The sequence below is a fragment of the Meleagris gallopavo genome, chromosome Z (genome assembly GCF_905368555.1).
Source record: "Meleagris gallopavo chromosome Z, MGAL_WU_HG_1.1, whole genome shotgun sequence".
NCBI classification, from domain to species: Eukaryota; Metazoa; Chordata; class Aves; order Galliformes; family Phasianidae; genus Meleagris; species Meleagris gallopavo.
This window is the reverse complement of record NC_139435.1, coordinates 26686316-26694278: the sequence shown is the minus strand read 5'-3', so window position 1 is coordinate 26694278 and position 7963 is coordinate 26686316.

Below are 7963 nucleotides of genomic sequence, written 5' to 3'. Positions count from 1 at the left end.
CTCCTGATAACCTCCTTTTCTCCCAGTTGTCTGGAGATGGTATCCAGCACAAGCTGTTCCATCACCTTTCCAGGGACAGAGGTGAGGCTGACAGGCCTATAATTACCCGGATCTTCCTTCTTGCCCTTTTTGAAGACCGGAGTGACATTGGCTATCCTCCAGTCTTCAGGGACCTCCCCTGTTGTCCAAGACCTCTCAAAAATGATGGAGAGCGGTTCGGCAATGACCTCCGCCAGCTCTCTCAGCACACGTGGATGCACCCCATCAGGTCCCATGGACTTGTGGACCTTAGTACTGCCTAGGCGCTCACGCATGTCCTCTTTCCTGACTAAAGGGAAGTCTCCCATTCCCCAGACCCTCTCACTAACCTCCAGGGTGTGGGATTCCTGCAGGAGAGCCTTTTCACTGAAGACAGAAGTAAAGAAGGCATTCAGTATCTCTGCCTTCTCAGCATCCCCCGTTACGAGGACCCCCCCCTCACTTAGTAAGGGGCCCACATTTTCCCTAGTTTTCCTTTTGCTATTAACATACTTGAAGAAGCCTTTTTTATTATCCTTTATCACTTTAGCCAGATTCAATTCCAGATGGGCTTTAGCCTTCCTCGTTGCATCCCTGCAGGCCCTGACTACATTCCTATATTCTTCCCAAGTGATCAGACCCTTTTTCCACATTTCATGGACCTTCTTCTTTCCTTTGAGCTTGCGCATGAGCTCCTTGCTCATCCACAAAGGTCTCCTGCCACCTTTTCCCGATTTCTTGTTCACAGGGACGCACTGATCCTGAGCTTGGAAGAAGAGCTGTTTAAATGCTGACCAGCTCTCAGAGGCCCCCTTACCTTCTAACACCCGAGCCCACGGGATAGCTCCAAGTAGGTCCCGGAAGAGATCGAAGTTGGCTCTCCTAAAGTCCAGGGTAGCAATCCTACTCATTGCTTTGCTTCTTCCACTCAGGATCTTGAACTCCACCATCTCATGATCACTACAACCCAAACTGCCCCCTATCTTTACTTCCTTAACAAGTCCATCCCTGTTGGTGAAAATAAGGTCCAGTAACACCCCTCCCCGCGTCGGTTCCTCCACCACCTGCATCAGAAAGTTGTCTTCAACGCACTGCAAGAACCGTCTGGACCGTGCGTGCCTGGCTATGTTGGTCATCCAGCAAATATCTGGATAATTGAAGTCCCCCATAAGCACCAGTGCCTGGGAACGTGACGCTACATCCAGTTGCTTATGGAAGGCCTCATCAGCCTCCTCATCCTGATCAGGGGGCCTGTAGTACACCCCCACAACAGTGTCACCCTTACCAGCCTGCCCCTTGATTCTCACCCATAAGCTCTCCACTGCTACATCACTCTCCCCCAAGTGAATTTCAATACATTCTAGCTGCTCTCTCACATAAAGAGCAACTCCACCACCCCGCCTAGCCAGCCGATCTTTCCTAAAAAGCACATAGCCCTCCATGACAACATTCCAGTCATGCGAGCTGTCCCACCACGTCTCCGTGATCGCGATGAGATCATGACCTTGCGACCGCACGCAGAACTCCAGCTCTTCCTGTTTATTCCCCATGCTACGCGCATTAGTATACAGGCACTTAAGAGAAGCAGCATCCCTCCACCTCTCTCCAAGCCTTTGAACTCCACTGTCTCCACCCATCAAGTTCTGTTTGGAGCCTCGAACTGCCCCCTCAGTCCCAGCGGTCGTCATTTTGTCCCCTTCCCCCTTCATACCTAGTTTAAACACCTGTCAATAAGTCCTGCCAGTTCCTCAGCTAGAACCCTCTTTCCCCGTGGAGACAGGCTGCATCCATCTGCAGCCATCATGCCAGGTGCCGAGTAAATTGTCCCATGATCAAAAAAACCAAAACTCCTGCGTTTGCACCAACTCCTAAGCCACTTGTTCAAGAGATGGGTTTTTAGGCTCATCCCACTATCGTTTCCTGCCACTGAAGGTACAGATGTAATAACCACCTGCACATCTGTTCCTTCAACTACCCGCCCCAGTCGCCTGAAGTCATCTTTGATAGCCTTCAGGCTTATCTTACCGACTTCTTCACTGCCAGCCTGTACTATCAATAGTGGATAGTAGTCAGAAGGGCAGATCAGTCTAGGAAGTCTCCTAGCAACGTCTCTGACTCGAGCCCCAGGGAGGCAGCACACCTCTCTGCGGGTAGGGTCGGGCCGGCATATAGGGCCTTCAGTTCCTTGCAGCAGGGAGTCTGGGAGGCTGGGGCAACACAAGTGTCCTCAGCCTCTCCTTACAAGATGTGCCTTCCTGCTTTGTTGCCAACTGCCTAGCCTTTCTGGATGTTCTCATGGGCCTTTTCATGTTGTGGACTCCAGAACTGCTCATAATACTCAAGATGAGGCCACACCAATGCCAGACCCAATGAGAGCATCAATTTCGACTGGTTGTTCTATTTTCATGCATCCCACAACCTTGTTTGCCCCTTGGCTGCCAGGGCACTGCTGGCTCACATTAAGCTTACTGTTGACCAGCACCCCCAGATCCTTTCCTGCTGAGCTTCTTTCCAGCCACTTCTCTCAGTCTGTGAATTTGTCTGGCATTGCTTTGTCCCAGCATTTTCCTTTGTTGGACCATTGCCATTGCTGATTCTTGAGTGTTCCAGTCCCTCTTCAAAGCTTCTCATCAACAGAACCTTGCAACTTAATTTGTCAGCAAACTTGCTAAGGATGGATTCAATTTCTGCATCCAGATCACTGATAAAAATGCTGAACAGTACTGGCCCTAGAATTGAGCTGCAGGGAGCACCACTAGTGACTGGCCACCGGCCAGATGTAGCCCCATTCAATATGATCCTTTGAGCTCTACTGTTCAGCCAGTTCATCACTCAGCATAGTGTGAACCTGTTCATCCCACAGTTGGACAATTTGTGCAGAAGGAATTGTGAAGGATGATATCAAATGCCTTACCAAAATCCAGAAAGATTACACCTACTGCCATCCACTAAGTTGGTGGATTGAAACTAAAATCAGAACAAACACATTTTTCAGCTGCTTTTTTAAACTTTCATAGATATACAGAAAGGTTTGGGTCAGAAGGAACCTTAAAGATCTAGTTCCAACCCTCTGCCGTAGGGGTTCAAAGAAGTGTTTCAAATCTAAAAGGCAAGATTTCTTGATTTGCGTGATTATTGTCATCATGTTTCTGGAAGTTCTGCCATAAAATTTTAAAAAATTATTGTTTCTTTTTCAGTGAAGAACACAACAGTCTATTGTTAGAGCCTCAGTGACAGATTATCTTGAGTCTTAAGCTGGAGAAGGAAGAGATTTGTCATCTTCTAGGAAAGCCCAACATATTGAACCAGCTCCATTCTATAACTGCCTTGTGATGCTCTGGGAGAAAAGTGGATCAATAAGGAGGATCAGTCAAGATTTTGAGATCTGTGAAAGTTCACAGGAGCCTGAGAAAGGCAATTAAATCCCACGTCACACAGTGTAACATGTAAGCAGAGAAAAGGGTGTAAATCTAATATCCAAAGTTCTATAGTGGAGTTCACGGATTTTTAAGTATAGTACCATTTCCAATTGGGGCAACATTCATTTTTAATGTAATTTTGTAGAAATTTAAATAGATTGTCTTTTCTGGTATCTTTTAAATGGTCTCTTTCCCACCTCCCCCTAGCAAAAACAAACAAACAAACAAACAAACACATTTCTTTCCATTTCCCCTCTGCCTTTGACAAACTCATTTTCAGACCTTGGGACATACTTTGGGCAGCATCTTTAGGATCCTATGGAACTCTGCTGCAAAATCAGCATCAGCCAGATCACAGCGCAAGGCCGTCTTGGTACACCACATGTCTGTCCTGCACCCAAACCATCAGAAGAGACAGTTGCCTTTCAAAGCTACTGTATGCATCCACAAGTGACAGTGAGCAAAGAAAAGCACTTTATGGTATACTTAGTACAAGCTGCTTTTCAATGTAGCTGTAATTCACTGCTTGTTTTCATCAGGGTTTCAGCTCCTGCCAGACTGAGGAACAGCTTTGCTGAGGGGTTTGTCCATGAAGCCTCACCTACAGATAGGTTTAAAAGAAACTTGCCAGTCAGAGAGAGATACAAATGCAGAATGAGTAGATGAAAACCTGCATTTTTGTTACACATTGTACTAAATATTCTTTATAATGGCAGCCTATTATATTGCGCTTTATATAAGATGAAATTCAGAAGAAATCTTAGTGTGACTCACCTTTCATCCTTCTGAAGCATTAAAAACTTTCTGCTTTCCACTCACTGTATTCTTAACAGACCTATCAGATCCTATCAGTGCTATTACTCCCAAAATACTTCCCGTTACGATGTTGAAATCCAGACTCTGATAACACCACATTGCTATTGACATAGAAGCAAAAGTAGCCATGTAGATATGAACTGGAAGAAAATACAGTTCACCAAAAATAAGAACAGGTTACTGCATAGCTCCAAGGATCAGTAGTTTGCCCCAAAACTTGGTGGCTCCATGAACTTCAGTTCATATTGGAGGGAATAGAAGTGTAGCTTAAGTCTGTTCAGACAAAACCTTTACTATTTTTCATCTGCTTGATGGCAGCATAACTCAAATTTTTATTGGTCAGGTATTCTCATTACAAACCTGGTAGAGACTGAGATGCACTGAAAAGATCCATGACTAAAGGGCATGAAAAACAAGATATTCCTTTAACCTATGACCATGGCTTTTTCCTTTCAGCCTTTTATTATAACCTGATCATATAGAAGCAAAAGGCTTAAATTTAGCTGTGCATTTCCTACAATAACGCACAAGTACTTACATAAATGGATCAGGTATTCTGTTTCGTGTTATTAATTCTAGCCTTTGTTCAGCCTTAGGAAAGTCAAATTATCCTTGCCATCAAAAATATTAAAGGCAAGGAACAATTTTCAGCAAAAATGGTCGGTTTAGTATGCAGCTGATGGGTAATTGCTTTTGACATGGTCAAAGCTTACATTGAGTGTAAAGGCCATCAGAAGACCATTGATAGATTTATATGTGGGAGATTATTTTTTGGCAAAATTAAAGAGGTCGACAGGCCTCTCCACTGAATGCAAAAGAGGAACACATATGTGAACCTTCTGAATATGTTTACATCTGCAAGTACTTCTAGACTTCATAGAAGTATATGTCCATAGATTTCTGTATAGCTGAAGTGAAATAATAGATACACAAATTTCATGTTTCTCTTTCCACTGTTTTCCAGGTCTAAATGTTCTGATCCAATCAGCGACATCACATGGTGTACTGTAAAGTCCTATGCTCACTGTAGATCATATTTCCTGCACTAGGTCTAACTCTGAGCAACTAAATAAAGGTGGTCCATACTCAAACAGCATGGTCATTTCAGATCCTAGTTCTTATTATTGAAGTATATGATAAGACTGAGGAGCGGGATAGCAACTGAAAAGGATGATGTGATTAGGAGCATTGAAGACAGCCTTCTGGCAACTTCTCAGGGGAAGTCTCTCCCCTTCTGAACAGCAGAGTGTAGAGTTCTTTCATATAGTGAATCCCTCTTTTGAAAAGAAAAGTCATTCTGCAAATTACGTCAATTCTGCATAGCAGGTCAGTGAATTCTGGAGTTTAAACTGATAGCATTCCATGAAGCTTTCTCTATCTGGTACTGCACTTTTTCATCCTGTGCCTGGACAGAAACAATTCTGGGTTAAGTAAGAAAACATTTAGTTGTGCAAACTTGTTTAGTTTTAAAATAACAACAGATCATTTTTGCAAACAGCAGATGAGCTTCAATAGGCCTCATGCAGGTGGCTGGTATTTGTTGGATTAGTGTCTGTAATTTAATCTACCTAATGTTACTCTGATTGATCCCATCAGGTTAAATTACAATATAGGTGACTCCAGGGTGAATGCTAAGAACACTCAGAAATTGGTGAGGAAAGCCAAGACAGGTAGCAGGATTGTTCCCTAGGCCATATGTCTCTCATCACACAGATGTTAAGCTGTTAAGAGCAAGGAGTCTCAAGGAACCAAGCAGTGCTTCCTGGTTAGAGGAACTGTGATGCGCACAGAACATGGTCAAACTGCTGAGTTCAGCAGGGATGTCACAGGCTAGGATGAGATTGGGCAGGGTTGTTCTCCCCTGAGCTCCCAGAGGGGGGAAAGCTGCCCACTCACGCAGCTGGGCCAACCAAAAGTGTACTCCTTTATGAATGTCTGTGCACCATCCAGACAAACACGTTCACTTGTAAGGGCTGATTTGAACCAGTTACTATGACTCCAGAGACCAGAACAGTCATGTATATTGTGCTAAGTTGCATTTGGATCTGGCACAGTTTGAAAACCATCCCCAGATGTACTTGCAATGACAGAACTACTGCATGTCACCTGCTAAGAAAAAATGTGTCACTTGCATTAAGCAATGAAGACTAAACTAGAGCTTCTCCATTTAATTTACTGCTCGATGACTGGGTCTCAATTGGGCTGAACCTGGTAATTATGTTCTGAGAATGAGAAAGGAGAAAAAGACAGCGATATCCTTTCCAACCCTGCCATCCACCAGTACCCCCAAACCCTTCTGAGCAGGGCTGTGCTCCATCCTTACATCCCTCAGCTTGTACTAACAGTAGGGGGTAACCAGGACCCTGTGCAAGACCTTGCGCTTGGCTTTGCTGGAACTCAGAAGGTCCTCCTGGGCCCACTTCTCAAGTCTGTGTAAGTCTCTCTGGATGGCATCCCATCCCCTGGACATGCCAACCACACCACAAAACTTGGTGTTATCCACAAACTTGCTGAGGGTTTATTCAATCCTACTGTCAATGTCATTGACGGAGATGTTAAAGAGCATCAGTTCCAGTACTGACCCCTGAGGGATACTACTTTTCACCCATCTCCATCTGAACATTGAGTCACTGACCACGCCTCTCTGGGTACAATATTGCAACCAGTTCCTCATCTATCAAGCAATTCACCCATCAAATTCATATCTTTCCAAGAACTGCTCTTGGAGAAGCCATGCTGGTTCTCACATATCACTGTCCTCTCTTTCTTGTGCCTTAGCATAACTTCCGGGAGGATCAGTTCTATGATCTTCCTGGCTCTGAGGGGAAGCTAACAGGTCAGTCGTTCCTGAGGTCATTCTTTCTACTCTTCTTAAAAATGGGCACAACACTGCCTTTTTTCCACACACCAGGGACTTCACCTGGCCGCCATGTCTTTTCAAGTATCATCAATAGTGGCTTGGTGACTACATCAGCCAATTCCCTAAAGACTCTGGGATGCATCTCATTGGGACCCACACACTTATGGATGTTCAGGTTCCTTAAGCAGTAACAAACATGATCTTCGTTTATGGTAGGAGAGGTATCATTCCCCTAGTTCCTGCCTTTCAAGCCATCCACTTGAGGACTGTATGTAGAGCAGTCACTAGTGAAGACTGAGGCAAAAAATTCTTGAATACCTCAGCCTTCTCCTTGTCTGTTTCTATCAGCCTGCCTGTGTTGCTCCCTAAGGAGGATGTGCTCTCCTAGATTTCCTTTTCTAGTCAATGTACCTATAGAAGACTTTCTTATCCTTCATTGAGCCCCTTGCCAAGTCCAGTTCCAGTTAATGAACTGTGAAGTTTAAATACCTCTATTAATTATTGATTCCAAGTGCTTAAGTGCATTGACAGCAATAATTACAGCATATCAGCCATGCTCAGCTTCACTACTTCATTCTTTGACCTTAAGAACTGCTTAGAGGAACTTCAGGGACTGAAGGAACACTGAAGTGTCCCTACTGTTGTACTTGCAGGCAACGGCAACGATACCAACATAGTGTCCTTGTCTCAGTGAGAATCTCAAAATGAATGGTCAGAGAATGCCCTTCTCCCTCTTCTTCCATCTCTCATTTCAAACTAAAAGGACAAAAGAGATGGGAAATAATGCTACACAATGAAGCAGCAATTGCTTCTAGTCTGCAAGGCATCTACGTGCATATGAGAATGATTC